This window comes from Neopsephotus bourkii, unplaced genomic scaffold, assembly GCF_033783945.1.
Source record: "Neopsephotus bourkii isolate Nb327-2 ecotype Australia unplaced genomic scaffold, CSIRO-AGI_Nbou_v1 NB_1634, whole genome shotgun sequence".
In the NCBI taxonomy this organism is placed as follows: Eukaryota; Metazoa; Chordata; class Aves; order Psittaciformes; family Psittacidae; genus Neopsephotus; species Neopsephotus bourkii.
Window position 1 is genome coordinate 11857980 of NW_026902109.1, and position 22072 is coordinate 11880051.

Below are 22072 nucleotides of genomic sequence, written 5' to 3' on the forward strand. Positions count from 1 at the left end.
TAACCTTTGTTAAAACAAAATTGTACTTTATAGCAGCACAAGCAGTGACTGGACAGGACTTCCCTAGATATGATCAGTCACATAAGCTGCATTTTGCAGTATACATTCCTGTAAGTAGACAGTTTTGTTTCCTCATGCCCTGGTTCAGCTTTAGTTACTGACCTTTCCAACCCATCTAACTTCACAGAGAACATCTTGAAATCTTACTATTAAAAGACATAGTAAAGAAAACTTACTTAAACACTACTCGCCTGTTTTTCTAAGCCTGCAGGCTGAGAGAACACAAGAGAAGAAATGAACACTTGGCTTTCCTAACTTCATCTCAGCCTCTAGCCCCAGATGAAAATTTTTATTTCAGTACTCGGTAGTCATACACTTATTCAACTCAGTAAGTCTGATGGGTCTGGGGAAGAGGGGAAAAAAAGGAGACATTAGAGACAACAGCAGAACACCACTAATCTGAGCAAAGTCCAAGACTCCGTTTGCATCAGTTTAAATTGGTGTTACAGCAATACACTGGCTACCAACACAAGCACATTGTCAGTGCTGTTCCCAGGCTGAAAGTCAAAAACAGCACTGCACCAGCTACTAAGGAGAAAAATGACTGCTACTGCTGAACCCAGGACAGACATTCTTTGGATACAGGCACATGAATGCCTTCACCACTGTTCTGCCTGCCTCCATGTGAAAATCAGGATCCTGGCAAAAGTCAGAGGTGCTAACTGTAAAATGCACACACTACTGATAAGAAACATTGCTTTTGCTGCTGCTACCACTACAAAAGAGGAGGCAGCAGGTGGCATGTAACTAGCATATCATTAAATTACATAAAAATTGAGTTCTACTAGGCAAAGAGGCTTAAAACATAAGATGAGACATAAAGACAAGCATACCATTTCAGGACCTAAAATACAAACACACTCCAAAGTTTTACTTTTTGTTAGGTTGCCCTCCCTGGCACTGGGACTCGGATCCAATTGTTCCAAGTCCCAGCTTCTGTGAAACATCAACATCAAGTACCTTTTACTAATAAACACCATTCCCCACCTACCTCATCATTTTGACCATCACATTGTGAGACACTTCTCTCCATTACCATATACAACTGGCAAGATGTCCCAGTCAATATCAATCACAGTATTTTCACAAAATGAAAAAACAAAATGCTATTTTTTTCCCCCCATATACTTTTTTTTTTTTTTTAATGCTTTGAAGGGACAGGGGGCCTAGGACTACCAGTACTGGTTCCTTGCTGCAAAGAAGCTCATGGCTCCAGAGACAGATGTTACCTTCTGAAACACCTACTTACATTAAAGGAGCAGATTTGACTTACTCTCTTTGCTTATCCTCATCAGGAGTCTTTTGGTTCTTGATGGACCACCAAACACCATATGGAGGAGATGCTCACTACTGGTGTGAGACTGACATTCTGACATAGTATGTTGAAAGTGTAGGCATGTCTGACTTTTTCCCCTAACCCTACAAATAAACAGACTAAGCAATCCACTCAAGGCCAAACAGACACCTTCCCTGTGTTTATACTAAGACCAGTCATGTTTCTTAATATAGAAGGCATCTTTTAGCAGTCTAGAAATCTGCTACATCAGTATTTCATTTCACTTACATCACAGACTATGTAACTATCATTAGGCAATACTACAAACCACTTGGAAGATTAAAGTAGGCAGCACAGGCTAGCAACTTTCTCTTCTGTTTCAGACAAAGCAAGTCATATTGTGTCAGCTGACAGTTTACCACCCACTCATGACAACAGGAATTTTTAGAAATTAAACAGAGCACTGCTGCTTTAGTAGAATATATAATTTTGTCTTGGTGTTTACAGCTTTAGTGGGGGGAGGGGAGGAAAAGCAGTTGTTTATCAAGAGGCTACTGCCTTTTCCAAAGCATTTCTACACCCACAGTTTCTACCCTCAACTCCAAAATGCTACAGCAGTGATATTCGAAGTCATTGGATTTTTACTCTCCTAAAACAGAAAGGTGTGATATATTAAATAATCTAAATTAGATATGCAGAGAAATCCTCACAGATAATATATTAATTCTAGAACAACTGGAACACTAATGCCCATATGTAGATCTAGGTCCACAAGTACTTCTGACCTTCAGACAGCATTAGCTTTATAAGGAAGTAAAGAATTTCAGTACGACTTAGTAAGTTGTACTGAAATTCCAGTTTCAGCTAGTACTGCTACCATATGCAGTCCTGATCCCCTTCCTAAAATCCACAACCATTAACCATCCTATTCAGTGGAGCAAACAATCACACAGCAAATCACATAGCACAACTGATCAAACCTGTACCATGAGCCAAGAATAGTTTTAAGCCTTCCAGTCTACCTCCCCAGAGCTCATACAAATGCCAGGGTGGGCGCAGTCAAGAGGTGGCAGAACAAGGACAGGAGGCCAGAAGTAGCACTAGCTTCTGAGTATACTCATGGAAATGCACCACCCTTAGAATGCCAGCAGCCTACATCAGCACCACAAGCTACACCACACTTGAAGCTAACGCACCAAAATGGCTAAAGCTGGGGGACTGGGGCAAAACTTAGGCAAGAGAAAACAAAGAAGAAAGTTCATTTGGTAAGCTGTTAGCTGCTCTCCTCATCATTCGTAGATACAAAGCATAAAGTCATGCAAAGCTGGTGAAGTAAACCAACAAAGTTGAAAGAAGAACAAACTAAGGAGCAAGAATTTTTAAAATGCAGGAAGAGACATGTGATATGACTACTTAATTCCATTTCTCCATCAACAGCAAATCTGTATCAAAAGATATCAGTTCGTTCATTCAAGACATGGTGCCATTCAAAATAACTGTCATATTCTTTGAAGGTGCTCAATCAAGGGTAGGGGGGAACAGGGGAGAGAGTTGAAAGACTTATCCCTTACCAGGAATAGTTCACAGATTTTCTTAGGACCTTCTGAAAATAGAGAATTAAGAGACACCTACAGACTGCTCTTTCCACATCCCAGGGAGAAGCTGATCACTGAAGGAATCTTTACGTTCAGTATGACACCTGGGTGCTGGGCATCAAATCTTCATGTGTAAGGACTAAGCTGGTGCAGCACAAAGGCAAGGAAAACTGTCAGGATTTGGAGCTCTTACAGGTTCCTGGAAACAGGGACAGTAGCCCTTCTGATGACTCAGAAACTCACTGCAAGCGCCATCTTTATTTTTGCAATTGCGTCTTCAAGGAACTCTGACTGGGGCCTTGCAAAGAAAAGACAAGCTTCCCTTCAGGACCACCAGTACAACATATCTACTTCTGCTGCAGTCTAGAGCAAAGCCAGACCGGTTTCTTAAGACATCATCTTTTTGTAGTGTGCTGAAGGCTCAAAGTCCTCAAAGTACCTGAGAAATATTTCAAGTGCATGCTGCTCCAATACGAACTCCACAAAACTATCTCTCAGAGCAGATCCCTATAAATTTTCAGGTTTCAGTGACCAGGCTTTATTCACTACAGTATAAACTGCAACTTGGAAAAACTTTTTAAGGAACACACAAGTGCTCCTGAACCCAAAACACAGAAGCAGTGATTTTGATGAGCTCTACTCTGGCTCTCTAGACAACTCACTCTGAAGTTATGCTTCTGCTTTTGGCCAAGCCACTACTTTTACATGGATAAATTGCATCTGAAATACCATGTAAAAGTACTCTGAACTTAAGACTAGCATTCAGAATATTGACATCTTAAATTCTGAAAAATAATCTATGTGGGCATCATTTGTTACCCTCTTGTGAGCTGCCGACTTGACTAACATCACAATCTGACATAAAAGCTCTACACTGCACAACCGTAACTCAAGGGGCAGGTTAAGCTATCACCCACGGAACATTTTCAGCTCCCCTTGATTTCTTAAACTAACAGAAATACACTAAAGGAAGAGTTGAAAAGGGTGAGCAGAATTAGGGATTACTCCCACAACAGCTAAAAAGCAGTGACAGAGGACAACAGCCATTGTAACTATTTCACTTTTCACCAAAAGATACAGTTGGCGGGGACTTGTTCTCAAGAATTAAAAAAAAAAAAAAAAAATCCTCACAATAAAAGCAGCTCCAAAAATGCTGTATTTTCTTTATACAAACTGGTCAGAATGAAAGCTGATGACACTGTAGAATGTAGGTGGTTACTGTATGTAAATTCAAATAGCAAATATTTTTTGTTATTGACACTGAGAAGACGTACAATTTTACTCAGCTGTCCACTGTATGTTCCTAGGTTTACGCTACTTCTGCTCCACTAGAATCAGGTTCACTGAAGTAAAGAGGAAACAGATAAAATCTTGCACTCCAATATACAACAGCACGTGACAAGGCACCAAGTAAAACATAGATCCCTTACCTAGTTTGTGAAATCGGCTCCAAGTAGCTGACTGCAAACAAAATGTACACTCCATATTCTGACTTAAAGCAAGAGACAGCACAGGCATCAGAAAGAAACATAAGCATCACAAGGAAATAGCCTAAATGCCAGCACCCATCCAAACATGAGCAAAAGACAGAAGAGAGAAAGATCATTCTGTAAGCTCTCAGGCTCTTGATTAATATTTAATTGCAGGTAACAGCACAAGGACATGAGGTGGGGCCTTCACTGACCTTATCCTCAGAAGCAGTACAGGCTAACCCATGTTTATGCAAGTTAAAACTCAGATTACACCAGAATAAGTGAAACCAACATTAGACACTGTCACTACAGTTCAATGGATGGCTTATCAGTGAAACACAAAGAAGCCTGTCAGTCATTCTGACTCTACAGATCAAAGCCTGTCAGAACAAGTAGCCAGAATAATCTGAACTGATCAAAATTTCTTGGTTGCTTCCCACTACCTCTCATGAAAGCAGATACATTCACACTCCCTATAACACCAACAGCAGCAAGGCAAAACTCATGGTCTCAAATTAAAGCAAGCATGTAATTTGACTTTATTTTCTTCTTTTCATTCCAACAGAAAGTTTTGGAACCCTTACGAAGTAAATATTTTACTTGAGAAGCCAGAACTTCCAGTTTGGGGAATAATTTTATTTCTATTTAGTGATCAGGGAAATTTTTTATTTTATTTAGCAATCCAATAGTAACAGAACCAATTCCAGATGTGTCTGCTCACTCCCATACCTCCATAAAGACCAAAGTATTTCAGGAACAAAATGGGCCCTTCACTTTGGGTCCACCCAAAATGGGTCCTCCACTTTATATCACAAAAATGAGTCACAACTTTGAGGAAAGAAGACAGGAAACAAAAAGACCAACTTTCTTTGCTGATAAATCCATTTTTTTTTTCTCCAAGACCATCCTGAATTTTTTACACATGCTGTGGCTTTCCTCCATTTCCAGGAATGCCACTTGTTCAAATCTCCAGTTACATTTCAGCCAGAAAGGATATCCCTTCATTTTCTTTTTTTCATAAGAGAGAAAACCAGCAAACTAATTATAGTAATATATACTAAGAAATCTCAAGCATATAATTTGTTTTGGGGTTTGTTGAAGGTTGTTTTTATTCTTAAAAATATTTCTTGCTTAAAGTATAACATGCCGTCTGTCCACGTCCACACTGTATTTCTTAGCTTCTACACTGAATGTTCCTACATATAAAGACATGTTAAGTATAACTAAATATTTTAAAAATTTAAACCAGATCAAGGTATCTCTAAGTTAAAAAAAGAATACCAACATTGATATCTGATCTCTTGTAATAAGCATGCTAAGAAATAAATGCATGTACAGTACTAGTTACATTCACCAGCTCTTCTGGTTAAATGCTGTTTTCATGCCATGGAGACATGATGTAGGGCTGAATCCAGAAAATTTTTCTCCCCCCCCCCAAGTAACAGGACCCATGTTTTCAAACACCAGGGGAATACTCCTTCCAAATGAGGCAAACCCTCCCTGCACCAGGAAGTGCTGCTTACTGGGGGCACAAGATGTTAATGCATGATGGGTCTGGGGACAACGCTTTCAACACTTGCTTTCTTTTACTGCCCCTCCACCTTGCACACCAACCACATTCTCAACCCAGGAGACCTTATTTCACATCCCAAGCAGGACAATCACCAGCTCACAGCCACAAAAGAAACAGCTTTGTGGCCACACAGACAGATCAGAAATCATGTAGTTATTCTCCTTACCAACTGACTTTCTGATAAAGAAACACCTGTGCAACTTTCAAAAAACAACTAGTAGGCAAACCTCTAACACAACACCAGAAAACATTACAGATGCGACAAAATGGCATTAACCAAACACCTCACAATCCTAACCACTACCAGCTCTTCAGCACATGAGATGTCAGCCAAAAGATAGAAATAAGCTAATGCTTCAAGAGACTTAGGTTCACAGAGCACTCTGCACACACTACCACAACACAAGTTAAATGAATTAAAAAGACAAAAGACCAAAGCTGCTGCAGACCAAGCCCATGTTTGAACAAGTCCAGCCCTTCCCCCAGGAGCCAGTGCTCAGGCAGGTTGTGAGAAACCCTTGACTGTCTCACTGGAAGACTGCATCCGCCGCAGGGGAAGGAGGAAAAACAGGCTTTCCACCTCTTAGGAGTATTCCAAGAGCAACACAGTGCCATTAGGAGATCAGGGCAGCAAAGGCCGTGTGTTGGAGCTCTTTCCAGTGCAGACATCTGTCTCTGCAATAGCTAACAGATGCACTAGGGGAATTAGAAGATGAAGAAGTTAGACACAAACACTTCCTAATCTGCGCCTTTAATAAAAACAAAACAAAAAACCAAATACCTTCCGGGGGGGGGGTGAACACAGGAAACTGCCATCTTAACAGGCTGACTGGTTACAGAAGCTGCACAGCTCAGAAGAAAGAACAGAACTGAACAACACCTTCCCTTCTCACTTGTCCCTGCTGGACAAAATCTTTCAATTAAAGTCCCTTCTGCTTTACAGAAGCAGGTCACTGCTATGACCACTTTCTCAAAATACTCTTTGCCACCTCAGCATGCAGTATGCTTTGCAAAGAAAGCCCTCTTCTTGTCTTCTGAGTCATCTCCCTAAATTGCCTATCCGTTAGTTTCAAGTCAACCAACTTTTTCGATGAACTACCCTCCTCCATAGGCTTGCCACGCAGACAAACTGAAGTAACTTAATACTCAAGGTAGGGTAGAAATCTCCACTGTTTTGTACCCTTTATTATATATAGCTACACCACTGTATTCAAATTCCACTCAACATTAAGTTTTTCCCTCAGCACCATTTAACAACAAATTGAAGGGAATGAAATGGGCATCAAGAGAATCAGCTCTATATCCCAGCAGTCAGAAGGCTGCTGTTGCATAAAGCCTATAGTCCAGTCCAACAACTAGGGTATCCTCCTTCAAATACAAGCTACTTGAGGCTATTCCCTTTGTTTTCTATTTCAGGAGCTTCTAAATGCCAGTGTACGTTTCAGCACTGATGTTATGCCTCGAAGCAAAGAGTAGACAGCTCTTGCCAAGCAGAACAAATCATGCTCTTTTTTAAATATTAAAATTCACAGCATTCTGTGAATCCTGAATATTGTACTTCATTCTGCTTCCTGTAGCTGTGGCTGCAGCAATTGGGAGCTGCCTCGTTACCTCTAAATCCATCAATTATTTAAAGAAATCACCTTTTCAGAGAGACTTAATTATCAATTATTTAGTCTCTGAGCAGGAAGCAAAAAACTTTCAAAACAGGAAAAAAAGATTTCTGGGAAGGGCTGTAGGGCCACATGAACAAATCTGGGTTTGTACGCTACACAAGCCAAAATAAATCACAAAAAAGCCAAAATCTCATACTCACTGACAAGCTCAGCAAGTGCCTAAGCCTATTAAGTGCCAAAGGAAGATCCCCAACAACATCAGGGGGCTTTAGCACAGATCTTCACATGGAAGACCTTTATCAATTTGTTATGAATATCTGCTCTCTAGACTAGGAATGTAACAGAGAGAAGCTCTTTTTTAGTACCAGGACAACATTCAACAACACTTACTTTGAAGATCAAGAGGAAGCAAAGCACTATGTTTATTACACCCTTGCCTTTCACATTCAGGTTCAGATCAAGAATGAAGACAGCCTTAATATTTTCAGCTTTTGCACATACTTCTAAAGACAAAGACACAGAAAACAGCTCTGAGAAGAAACGTTCTCAGAAGAAATTAGACTCCACTGTCCATTGTCTCAAAGATTGGTATGAGAAGCTGACATGGAATTCCACGTATCTTGTCTCAGAGATGGGTGGGAGGAGTTGAGGTAAGACTCTTCCATCCACTGCCTGGGAGAAAGGAGTGAGGAGTTGAAATGAGACTCCACCATCCACTGCCTGAGGGATGAGTGGGAATGAGCTAAGACTCTTGCCCTCCATTACCTGGACGACTGGTGTGAGGAATTGCTACCCATTTTCCCAACAACTGCTGCAGACAGGTGTGTGCAGACACACGCAGTTGAAGAGCTGGCTGCAACACCAGGGAAAGTGATTAACCAGGAACATGTAATACGTGACATGAAGAACAGAGGTACTGCCACCAACTCATTATAAAAGGGGAAAAAGGTAATCTCTAAAGGGCACATGGCCAGGGAGCCATTACCATGAGAACGACTCCAGAAGGACACTCTCCACCGATGACTACCACAGATCCTGAGGGGCACCCTCCATGAGACATCGCCATGAGGGCACTCCATGGAGACATGGAGACACACTCCACGGGACACCTTCAAGGGGACTCCAGAAGGATGTCTCCACGAGGACACCCACCGCCAACAGACTCTTGGGGGACACTCTGCTTCGATACTAACTACGAACCCTGAAGAACTACCACCACCAATGACGACAACAACGTATCCTGGGACACTGCTGTATCCATGATGGTGACTCTCTCTCTCTCTCTTTGCTGTCCCCTGAATCCTTGCTTCATTTTCCATCCTTTTTCCAATCTGTCCTATAGGTGTCCCCTTTATTACAGTAATTTCCTTTTTTGATAGTAAGTGTCCTTTTGTAATAAACCAACTAATTGATTGCAGTACTTGACCTCATCGGTCTTAATTTCACTCTTGGGATCATGAAACAGGGTCCAGCACTGTGGTTTTCTACAACTGGGCCCTGACAACATGTAAGCAGCCACTCTGCTAAAGAACAGAAATTCTTTCACTTACACGTATCAGATTTGAGCTGTACTACAAAGAAAGTGATAAAACACTGTTGCTTTGCTCCCTAAAAAAAAAGAGGAAACACCAAAGCAAAACAAGTGGTGATCTCCTCCTCCAAATGGGCTGAGGTACACTTTGAACCAGAAAGGAAAATAAACTCACTTTTCAATCCTGCAAAGAGCCCTGGGTTTGGATACAATTCCCCTGTGGTCAGCGTGTTTTATTTTCATTTGCTAAAAGTTTTCTGCATAAGTGGTAACAGAATAATCTAGCAGAAAAATACTTCTCTCTCAAAAGGCTTAAATTCTGAGATTTTGGTCAGACTGGTAAAGAAGCAAAAGCCTGGCAATTGAAGTCAGTAGTTTCAACTGCTAACATTGCAGTCCCTTATCTCACCAATATTTTAAGATCACCATTTTCTGCAGGTTAAACCCTCACCTGCGATACACCTAAAATAAAAGAATTTACCCAACAAGGATTTTACAGCTCACCAACCATACTGAAAAAAGGTTTTGTTCAGTCATCCAGAATAAAGAGAAGCTGTTTTACAACGCAAAAAAAAAAAAAAAAATTAAATACAAGATGTTCAACTACATTTAACTAATTAGATTGTGTCTGTTTCAAAATGAAGTTATCTGAACCTAGATGTTTCATTCCCCTGATCCTCCTTTTTGGATTGATAGATTAAAATCGTATCTCAGACTTTTGGGGGGAACTCAAACTATTAAACTTTAAACTTACATATATCTAACCTTCATGAGCTTCACCCTGATCATCTCTAACACTCTTGTTAACCTTTCCTTTAAGAGATGCTTTTGCCTGAGCAAGAGCCAAAGAGTCAAGGAGAAGGATTCTGCTCCTGCCCAAGCTGTGCTACTCACACAAGCTACCAATGCTACAGCTCTAGAAAAGCTGTAGATTTTCGGACTCTGCAATACTAATGAGTAAGACATAAGACTGTCCTTTGGACATATAATCTGACATCACCTGGAAAAGGACCATTTCTTAACTCCCCCTTAGCAATAGCCTGCACAATTCTCTGAATTAATTCTTGTTTGAGGGTTTCATTTTTCTGAGGTACTTGAGTGTAAAGCAACATGAGAACCACAGCATGCCCACAGATTTTGTGAACTGCAGCCTGTTAGCCCTAGAAACACATCATAGATGACAAAGTACAAAAGCCCATTCTACCAGACCCAGGAAGTTTTGACCCAGGAAGCCAGTGTAAAGCAGAATGGCACAAAAAGCCCACAAGTAAAAATGTTTTTGATTCACGTAAGGCATAAATGTCTCCTTTGTCTGGTGTCTAAAACCCACATACTTTACCATACCCTACCCAAGTGGAGGTGGTTTTTTGTTTGGTTTTTTTTGTGGGTTTTTTTGTAAAAGCAGAAAAAAGACATAAAGGGAGGATCCATAGGAACAGTTTCCACGATAGCTCTGTGAACTCCACTTCTCCCACACACACCTCAGAGATTTCTAATGTAACACAGTAAGATTAGAACAGGAGTTTAATTTATTTGAGAACAAGAGTTTAATTTACTTGTGCTAAGCAGTGATCAAATTGTGCCACACATAACACACAATGGGAACCTTGACAGAAGACTATGAGAATTCATTGTAGGAGTAGCCACACACTATAGTTTCATAAGCTACATATAACTATCCTCTAAGAAAATCAGAGGTCAGCCTCAAGACAAAACACAATCTATAAGGGATATATTCCTCAGCTATTCATTAGAAATGAGCCTACAATTTCTTCACACAGATTATCTAACTCATTTGCATCTGGACATGACCAAATTCTTAACCCATGTCAACCATCTTAAATAAATTCTTAAACCATGTCAACAATCTTCTTGCTACATCTAAGACCAAAAAGTTACATCTTCAACACAAAAGAGAATCACATAATCACAAGGGTTGGAAGGATCCTTTGGAGATCATCTAGTTTGACCCCCCTGCCATGGCAGGGTCACCTATAGAAGGTTACACAGGAACACATCCAGGCAGGTTTTGAATGTTTCCAGAGAGGGAGACTCCCCAACCCTCATGGGCAGCCTGCTCCATTGCTCTGCCACACTCAACATAAATAAGTTCTTCCTCATGTCTAGGTGAAGCTTTCTGGTTTAGTTTATGGCCATTGCTCCTTGTCCTGTCACTGGGCACCACTGAAAAGAGTCTGGTACCATCCTCCTGGCACCCACTTTTGAGATATTGATATACATTAATGAGATCCCCTCTTAGTCTTCTCTTCTCTAGAATAAACAGGCCCACCTTCCACAGTCTCTCCTCATAAATGATGCTCCAGAACCTTGATCATGCTTGTGGCTCTCTGCTGGACCCTCTCCAGTAGCTCTTTTGTTCTTGTACTGATGGGCTCAGAACTGGACACAGTACTCCAGATGTGTCCTCACTAAGGTCGAGTAGAGAGGGAGGATCACCTCCCTCAACCTGCTGCCACACTCCTCCAGATGCACTCCAAGAAAGTGTTGGCCCTTCTGGCTGCAAAGCCACACTGCCAGCTCATAGTCAACTTATCACCTACCAACACTCCCAGGTCCTTCTCAGCTGCAGTTTGCCCAATTAGATAGCATTTTAGGGCTCAGACAAAGGAGACATTTATGCCTTATGTGAATCAAGAAGGCTTTTACTTGCGGGCTTTTCTGAAAGTTAGATAGCATTTTAGGGCTCAGAGCAAGGGTTTTTTATGATCTTTTCATTAAGCATTACAAAGCACAAAGGCAGAAAAATGTAAGCCCAGAATATAACCCATTTCAGTCCTGTCAGGTACGTTACCTACACGAAGGCTCTTGCACAGCCACTATTCCTAACAAGAAAATGTATTTTTCTTTCTTTTCTGCCACCCCGCCTCCCCTGTGCAAGGGGACAAGGAAGAGAGGGGAAAAAAAAAAGAGGCTTTAAACAGGCAAACAGCACAAGATTAATTATTCTACAATGCACTAAATGTGAGGCAAAGCCTATGCCCAGAGACAAGACAAGACGACAACTCAGTTTAGACTCGTGAGGTTTCTTCTGATTTGGTCCTCTTACCTGGGGACTGGAGAGAACAATAACACAAAGGAATCTACAAATTAAGCTAACTGGATCAACTTACACTAAATAAAAATTACACAGAGCACACACCAGACAGAGGAGTAACTTCTAATTATTTTGATTTAGTTCCAGACCTCACCTTTAGCAAGTTTATCTATGAGCAAATTCAACAAAAGTAAAATGCCAACCATGTAACTTACTTGCACATTGGTTTTCCACAGTAGTACAAATGCACTTCCAAACTTTCGGGAATCTACTTCAAAAAACTGGTGTTTCAGTGGCATGGTAATTTTGAATATGAGAATCTTCTAAAGGACAGGTGATATTACTACATTTGTTCCAATCCACCCCACAAGAACAGAGCTAAAAGACATCATACCCTAAAAGTACCCTCTTCCCATGTCATTAGCCAGAAGATAAAGAACACTAGGTTCCACCAACAGAGATGTCTTGTATTTGTTTAAAAATACAACAAAAATACCCAAAAGCTGCAAAGTATTTTCCCTCCACAGCTCATTCCTACTTTACACCAATGACTACACTTAAGTTCCTACCTGACCACTTCTCTCCCCACACAATTCCTCTGTCAACCAAGTAGTAGTAGCACCTCAATTATCCACATCCAAGCATTAAAAGTTTCACACATTTATTGTAAATATAAAGTGGCTCAGGAAGCTCTAAGAACATCTGAGTACTGATGCCTAACTCACTGCTGGAGATAGCCAGAAGGAATCAGCACCCCACTGAGCATTTCTGAAAAAGTCATACTCTGTAATTCCACTCTCTAGGAGCTGGTTTCCTTCCATTTTATTCCAGAGCTCTAGGTCACAAGCTTTATGTCCCTATAACAAAAAAGAAAGAAAGAAACAAAGAAAGAAAGAAGAAAGAAAGAAAGAGGAGAAAGGCAATACTGGAAAAATCTTATCCTGTCAGTTATCCTAAAATATCCTTCCCTCCACCACCATCACCTTTGAGGACCTATGCGGAAAGGAAAATCAACATAAATAACTTACAGTGTGGTGGCTTTTTTTTTTAATACAGAAAGGCTCAAAATGAAACCACAAAGTCTACATGAAGCATGTGAAGTTAGATATATGCTTAACAGCCTTCTGCAGATAATCTGAAAGTGTAAAATCGTGGTTTGTTCTACACACACACAGAAAAATACAGTACTGAAGTTAGGCAGGTATAACATCACAGGTCTTCTGTTATACCAAGCATTTTCCAGATTAGCCTAAACCCTCTCCCTAGAAGTGCACAAGGGCCATTCCCTTCCTTATAAAAAAAGTTTACAAAGGGAATAAGAAAAAAACAAAACAAACCACACCAACACTTTCTCCACATGAACTGTACATAATACATTTCACTTGAACTCTTCTCATAGGGTCTGTATGTAGTGGCTTCTCAGCAGCGCTCTGTAGCGGTCACAGACCAGAAATAAGACATTCACCTGAACCTAAAGACAACCAGGTAGAACGTAAATGACCAAACAGGAACTGGTGATACGACAATTATCCAAACACCGTTCCTGGGAACCCCCAGGAGCCGGAACAAGGCCGGCAGTTCAGCGAGGCCTCGGCTCGCCTCGCCTCGCCTCGCCCCGCCTCACCTCAGGTGACGCCCTGCTCAGCGGCCAGGCCTGTTTCGGCAAGCAGGTGAAAAGGTATCAGAAAGGTTCCTCGCTAACACTGCTTGCACGCAATTAAAGTTAAAATAATAATAAACAAAAGTTACAGGCCTCGATTCTCGCAAACACAGTACACTTGCTTCTTCTAACCGCAAAGCCTGGACTGAGAGGCTAGCAGCAGCCGGTGGGACGGCGGAGTAAGGAGCTGCCAAAGGCCGCCCTGCGCCTGCAGCACCCCAAAAGGCTTTTAAAAAAATTAGAAAACAAAATTGTTTTTCTCCCTTGTGGCACCTCACTGAACTCCGCGTGTACTCCCAGAGGAAGCCTCGCCCAGCCTCTCCGGCTTCCTTTAACGGACAAGGACAATGGCAAAAACTCACCACAGCCCCGCGTTTTAGAGAAACTTGCAAGTCGGAGGGCTGCTGCCCACCCCGAAGTAAGGCAGTCTAGGAGCGCCTGCTCCCGGCCCAGTTCAATGGCTGATAGCTCTCAAAGAACGTTGCAGTAGAGAGCCATGGTCCAGGGAAAATCAAAATGCCCGTGCTTAAAAACAAGGAACAGAAAGGGTTCCGTGCATCCGGGCCGCGGCGCGACCCCCGGGTCGGACGGCTCAGGGGGGCGACGGGTCGGCGGCTGCGCGGGCAGGAACTCACCAGGGGCAGCAGCCTGCTCACTCGCTAAGTTTCGCCAAGTTGGGCAGGGGAGGTGAGACGGAGGTCGGCGTAACCGGGGTTCCCTCCGCTGCCTCGGCTAGTCCATGGGCACGGCGCGGCAACACTCCCGGAACTTCCCCGCAGCAGACGCGGCCAGCCACCAGGGCCGGGCTACCTCTGCAGAGTCGAGCCGCACTGCCACTGCCCTGCTCCCGCCGGCGGCCGAGAAGCGCGGAAATGCACACCCGTTCCTCCGGCCACGCCTGCTCCCCACACGCAGCCGTGCTCCACACAAAGGGGACGCACAGGAAACACAGCTCTTCCTCCAACCCCACAGGGTCCTGCAGGCTTTCCACTGACTTCTCCTGCCGTGACTTCCACAGGCGTCCCCCCCAGCTGGCGGGGTAACGCCGGCACCCTAGGAGGACCCCAGAGGCCGGGCGGAGCTGCGAGCGCAGAGGCCCTCGCCCCGCCCCAGCGGCGGGAACAACCATCCGTCACGCTACCTCAGCCGCTTCCCTTCGGGCGGTCCCCGCAGCCCCCTCCGGCGGCTTAGCGAGTGGAAGGCCGTGCCCCTCAGTAAGGCCGTCAGCTTCGTTTATTTTAGACTAATTTTGCGGTCGAGATGGCCGTGTCCCCCGTCCTGCGGAAGAAGCGCGAAAAGCCAACCTGCACCGCTCCCCGCCCTGGGCTGAGGGAGCTCGGCAGCTGCCTGCGCCGCTGGCCCGTCCCCTCAGCTGTGTTTCCTCCCAACGCGAGGGCCTTCGGAGCGAGAATAAGCATGCTAGGGACAGCACTCCCAGGGTAATAGTGAAGGAGCAATCGACCTTTACCTGAAAAGCCAGAGGGAGAAAAGGAAAGGAAAAGAAAAGGATACCCTGAAGAAGTCTTAAAGCATCCTGTGGCTTTTAAATTTCGCTTCCAAGGTGCTGGGAACATAGAAGGGTGAGAAGAGAGGAGCTGTGGTTTTTAAACCCATGTGCTGAGCAAGTGATAGCGCACACCTGAGGTAGTCTCTGCCTGGTAGGTGGAAATGTCCTCCCCTTCCCTCTCTAGCTTAGCTTTTAACTTCCATGCACTGCTTCTCTTCCCATCTATTCTGTACCTAATGATCTCTCTTGACACAGGGAAACAATTCTGTCATCTTCATTCTCTTCCTCATATAAACTGTTTTCTGCAGTGCCTCACTAACTATGAAAATACGTTTTGTGCAAGAAGGCAAAGCTAGGCTAAGGAAGGCAGTTCCACATCAGAGGCATTCTCACATTTGCTACACTTCAGGGCTTTGCTTCATTCGCTTCACCTACTTCAGGGCTTGGACTTTGGGGACTTCCTTATTTCCCCTAGATCAGGGGTGCTGCTCACCGAAGTCAGCAGCATTCCCACTAAGTGCTTAGCTGAAGGGTGAAAGGAACTGTGGAGCAATAAAACAGTGTCAGCTTATTAGTTCTCTTGTGTGATAATTCTTCACTAGGTCAAGGAGAACAAAAGCATCATAGAATTGATATGGAATAAATGGACAGTTCCCTTCGTCCACACCCATCTGAAGTCAGAGAAAGCAGACAGCAGTGTGTGACCCATCCACTGGTCGCATTATCAAAATTCCTTCTCTTGCTTTCTATGCAGTTGTTCAAATAACTGTTTTTTAAAAGGGGGGATGGGCAGGAGCAGTTTGCAAGGCATCCCCAAGCTTGGTCAAGGTTTCTTAGAAACCATAGTAGAATGTAATTGACTGGTAAAGCTGGAAGACAATCCTAAAAGAATCACCTGAATTTTAGAAAGGATCTAAGTAAGGAAGTGGAGCTAGGAAAGGTCAGTCAATTATCAGGTGGTAAAAAGACTCCATCTCAGAAGAACCTAAGTCATCTTACAGAGCACTGAGTGACACTGTCAGAAAGTTCAGAACCAAGACAGAAAGCTCCAGTGTGCTGCTTCTCTAAGAGATGGGAAGATGGAGAGTGCAATTGTAACTGATAAGATTCAGCAAGGGAAATGGGAAATTTCAGGGAAACTCGGCAGCCTTATGATATAAGGCTTATGAAATTAGGAAGGGCATTCATCAGTCAAATCAGGTTCTCTTACAATTTAAAATACTCACTTAAAATAGTTAGTGTTAGCAGTTCACAAAGTAGTTGAATTGTTCATTGTTAGCATGGACTTAGTTCAAACAAACTATGTCCCATTTATTTACCTGTGATGTTATCTCTGTTCTGTGTGCTTCACTGTGCTGCAAATAAGATTAAAAATTTAAACCATCAAAGAAACATTATCTAAGCGCTAAGGCAAATTGGAAAACTTCTAAAAGGCAGTCACTTCAACAGTAAAAGGGTGTATTAATACTGCAGGAATGAAAATAGTCTGATTTTTTTTTAGTGAATTTGTGCAGGCCAAAGTTTGTGTATAGTTTGTCAGAGCTGTTTCCTCTGACTAATCCAAGACATTTCTTGAAATTAATGACTGATCCATTATGAGGAGTAGCTGGTGGAAAATGGTATGACCAGAGTCTATTCACCAATTCCACTGTATCTGCTCAGCATCATCATCAAACACAACTTTTCAATGAAAATTCTTATTTATGCAGGGAGGTTTCTGGAAATCAGTTGGAATTACCATGTAGTTTTGATAACTACAAGGTTAAGAGAGAGGTGGGTGAAGGAGAAAAAAGCTGCTGGGAGACTAAATGACTTCGAAGAAATCAGTAGATGGATCTAAAAGAGAAAGTAGAAATATTTTAGGGAAATACTTTATAAAATTTTAGAGATCAATTAGAAGAAGAATAAATTATGATTCAACTATTCAGGTATCAGATAAAATGAGAGTGGAATGGACTGAATCAGCAATTTAACTTTATTCGTTAACTTCATGCATGATTTCCGCAATATTTTTTTCATCTCCCTAGCTCCCTCTGCTGTTACCTCACCAAAGCTTTTGACACTGAGTAGAAAAGTCCTGTGGCTGATCTTGGAACCATTAGGTTGTCCTCCCAAGTTCCTCAAAATGATTATTCTGTTACATGAGGATCAGCAAGTCCAAGTCAGATATGGCAATGCACTCTCTGAGCCCTTCCCAATAACCAATGGTGTGAAACCAACTTTATTCACAATCTTCTTCAGCATGATGCTCCGAAGGGCTACGGTAGACCTTGATGAACAAAACGGCATTTATATTCAATATCATACTGATGGGAACCTATTCAATCTGAGGCAACTGAAGGCCCACACTAAGACCTTAAATCATCTTGTCCGTGAACTGCTTTTTGCTGACCATGCCGCCCTTGTTGCCCACACAGAAGCAGCTCTGCAGTGTTTAACATCTTTGCAGAGGCAGATGAGCTTTTTGGGCAGGAAGTCAGCTTGAAGAAGATAGTATTGCTCTAACAAGCTGCACCACAAGATTATCACCATCCCCACATTACCATTGGTGAGTCAGAGCTTAAGTCTGTTCAGCAGTTCAGCTATTTGGGAAGCATTATTTCCTCAGATGTCACGATCTACAAAGAGATAACAGAATAGCAAAGGCATGTAGAGCCTTCAGAAAACTCCGTAAAAGAGTCTGGTGCAACAAACACCTGAAGAGAAGTACAAAAATTAATGTTTATAGAGCCATTGTGCTGTCTACTCTTTTATATGGGTCTGAATCATGGGTTATCTACCGCCATCACCTGCGACTCCTCGAATGCTTTCATTAGCGCTGCCTCCGTTCAATTCTAAACATTCATTGGACTGACTGTGTCAAATGTCACTGTCCTTGAGCAGGCAGGGGTCACCAGTATTGAGGCCATATTGCTAAAATTGCAGCTGTGCTGGACAGGGCACATCTCTAGGATGAAGGATCATCACCTCCCCAAGATTGTGTTTTACGGTGAACTTGCCACTGGTTGCCACAAGAGAAGTGCCCCAAAGAAGAGATATAAGGATTCCCTGAAACAATACCTTAGCCTTGGCCATATTGACTACCATCAGTGGTCCACCTTGGCCTCCAGCCAGGAGACTTGGAGACACACCATACATAATTCCGTTGTCTCCTTTGAGAACACATGCAGACCTAGTCTCAAGGAGAAAAGACAATGTAGAAAGAATCGCACCCTGCCTATACCACCCAAGGAGACTTTTTGTTGTGCTTATTGCAACCAGATTTGCCTATCCCACACTGGCCTTTTTAGTCATCAGCACACTTGTAGTAAGTGTGGGTAAAGCCCTTCCCAAATCTTCATTCATGAAGTCAAGCCATGATGATGGTGATTGTACCTGTCTACTCCGGCTCCACTTCATCAGTGTCTGACAGAAGCCTGTGGGATAAAGACAGCCTAAAACCATAAACCATTGGTAAGAATAACAGTGAGTCTGTTAATAATTTATTCCCTCCACACTCATTTAAAAAATCTATATATCACAGACTGCACCATTCAATACAATATATATCCTTCCTTTAAGCTCCTTATGTTGAAAGGAAAACATCCACCCAAGTAAAAAGATCGCAGGAGTATGTGTTTCTTCTAACAGCTTTCTTCCAGACTAATCGGAATCTATTGTGGTCTGTTCCTGGCATCTTTGTTATGCAAATCTTTTACTGCAGAAAAAAACCGTGGATTTAGTGCTGACCTTCGCTTTGGCTGGGGTAGCAGTGACATCCAGTGGTTCAAGGAGAAAAAGAAATTTGCTCTTTTCCTTCCTACCACAGTGCATTACAGGAAAGGCATCAGAAAATGGCAGGGATGCCTTGGCACTTCCTTCTCCTTGTGGATATTAGCACCAGCTGCAGGCAGTCTGACAGCTGTGAAAATGGGTAACCCACACGGGGAAACAAAAACCAGAAAACACCCTTTAAGACAGACCATTTTTCTAATGGCAAATAAGGACATCACTGCTAGGAAATGTAATCGCTATTTTTAAAAGTTCAAGTAAAAAGCACCTTCCTGTATTACATCTACACCATTGACTTCACAGCTTTTTTTTTTTCTTTTCTTCTTTTTTTTTTTTTTTTTCCCCAAGCCTGTTTCTGCACTGAAAAAAAGAGGACGGACAGGCATACAAACAAGGGAAAGTCAACTGAAGAGAAATTACTACCAGGGAGTTTTCCTTCTCAAGTCACAATAAGCAAACTTTAAGTTATTAAAGAGTTTCCAGTAACCAGCTGAATGTTGAACTGTGATGTGATATTTGATGAACTGAGAAATGATTTAGATTTCGTGTACATATTGTGTTAAAGGGGAAAAAGAAAAAAGCCAAAACATTTAGATGCACACAAGGAACTGAGCCAGCAGAGGTAGCTGTTGGTACAACAAAATCAGCAATTAAATAAATCGGTTTTTAATAACATTCTAAAGAAAACATTTTTTAAACCCTCACAGTCTCCAACATCAGAAATTCACTTAGAATTCATTTGTTCCTCACTTACTATTTTGCTGTCATTTTTATTTCTTTGAGACCACCTATTTCCAATTCCTATTAACTGCTCCTAAGCATTATGTATTTTCTATCCTCTCCATTGGTATTTTGTCAAGAGGGAGTTCAGAAAGCATGAGTCAACTCCAAAAAATCCCAAGGTTGGCTTAAAAAAACCCAAACCCAAACATTTATTAGTAATTCTTCAGAACGTTTTCAAATACCATTTGGAACTTTTGTGACTCCAAATTTTGACTTGATCTCTGACTGACCAAAAGACAGGGTTAGAAAACTTCAAAATGTGGGTAAGCTTATGTAACTTTCCAATCAAGAAGTACACTGTCCCACTACCTGTTATGGGGAACTATTGCTATTAGCAGTAAGAAAACACACTCCCGAATCTGTCTAATGTGGTTACAGTATATGTGCTTTTGCTGAAACTGACAGAGCAGAGAACTTTTAGTCTCCATGAGTATTTTAATAAATATGCTCAAAAGGACTTCACAGTTCTATCTAAAAATGTTTCTACACTAGAAGAACATTTCATCTTCTTGTAGCATTAGTATGTTTAACAGCCATTATACCTCAGCTAAACATTCTAAATGCTGGATATGATGGCTTCCAAGATCGTAAAACACAGTTCCCTTTGGGTCAGCTAACAGCAACACTGCAACCCTGTGTAGCATCCTTGTCATTGTCTAGGACTTTCTGCAGCCTCAGTGACAGAACTGGTGGCCAGTTCTGTTAAAGTGGTTGGAATACAATTACATATACGCAAGATTGTAAACAGATGCTCTCCAGATTTAGCAGGTTCTAAAGGCACTTCAGTTTATCTTAAATTTCTTGGAATTTGTCTGGCTTTGATTCTGTTCTCCAAGGACTGTTTATGTTTTTCACATTTCATGTTTATGTGAAAGGCATACACAGCCCTTGGAACAAGGCCTGAAATCCAGGTCTAAGATCAGTAACTTCTTTGCCTGTCTCTGTGTAAGACCTGTTCTCTGTAAATGGCAAAGCTTTCCAGTTCCCGCTGAAAAGAAAACTCAAAACTCTACAGGAGCCACGATCCAGAAATCTCCTATTGTAAGCAAGATTTCTGTAATTAATTGCATCTTGCAACTAAGAAACAGTAGCTCACATCCATTTCTTTCAGCATGTTTCCTACTGCACTCCACAGTAACAATACGCCTACCGCACACAAGTGGACACTTACACAATGCTTTGAACTTTGCAGGTTTGTAGAGTTTTAGGTGCCTTGTGTCAGGAAAGCACTCATGATATGGATACTTCCTTTCAGTGCTAAAATCCAGGACAAAAAAAGCCCTCAAGCACAACTTTTGGCAGCTGCCTGGCTGCTCTGGATGCCATTCAGAGGAGCCCACCTCCAGTCAGCCTTTTTATGTCTTCAAGCACCCAACAGCTTCCTGACACCATTTTATGGGCATACTTACAAAAGCAGCTCAGAACATGGGACAGACACAATACATGGTTCTCTGCACCTGTCCATGACTCCTAGGAGAGCCTTTATAGAGAAAGTCTGAATCATGTAGTCAATTTGTTGTAGACTCTGCTGCTCTACTCTCCAAACTCTTGATCCTTCATCCATCCCCCAGGACAGTTAAACACAAATTTCACCTGATAGCACATGAGTCCAATTTCCATTCAGTTTTCAAATGAAATATCTTGATGCATGTAAGTCACTCAAAATTCGTACTGCTAGTGTTGTTTTAGGCAACTGTGAAGAACAGACTTTGAAGGGCACATCAGTATTTTCAGTTAAAATTAGTTCTGCCTGGACATAAATAATAATGATGATAATAATAATAATAGTCAGGATTTCATCTGTAATGATGCAATTTTAAACCCTCCATAACTGATTACTCCATAATACAAACCAAGGCCAGGCCTTGCTGCTTGTGAAGTTCTAGAGTTTCTAGCATTTAGGTTTCGTACAGTCAGGCTCATGTATGACCATTTTTTTCCACACAGCTCAACAATACAGACATACAGGCACACAGAGCAGAAATAGGCATATTACCAAAGTTTCAGAGGTGCAAAGTGTCCCTGCCCTCAGCACAAATGATACACAAAGGTTTCATTAAGGCTAGAAGAAAGCAGAATGACAGTTCAGACTCACCTGCTGCCAGGACAAAAGAATACTTCTGCTAGCTTAGTATGTCCCAGCCCATATATTTTCATAAGTTACCTAGCCTCT

At 42.1% G+C, this 22072-nt stretch overlaps 1 protein-coding gene across 2 annotated transcripts in view; it reads right to left on the minus strand.

Annotated features, from left to right (window-relative positions):
- Window positions 1-14980, minus strand: part of TSPAN14 (tetraspanin 14) — a 41097-nt gene extending 26117 nt beyond the window's left edge. The window contains exons 1-2 of one of the 2 annotated variants that reach the window (XM_061373784.1): window positions 14474-14980; window positions 2969-3130 (exon numbers count right to left, since the gene is read on the minus strand). The gene's annotated coding sequence lies outside the window, so the exon portion shown is untranslated. The remainder of the gene's footprint in view (window positions 1-2968; window positions 3131-14473) is intronic. The other variant, XM_061373783.1, reaches the window with a different exon arrangement.
- Between the last annotated feature and the right edge of the window lie 7092 nt (window positions 14981-22072).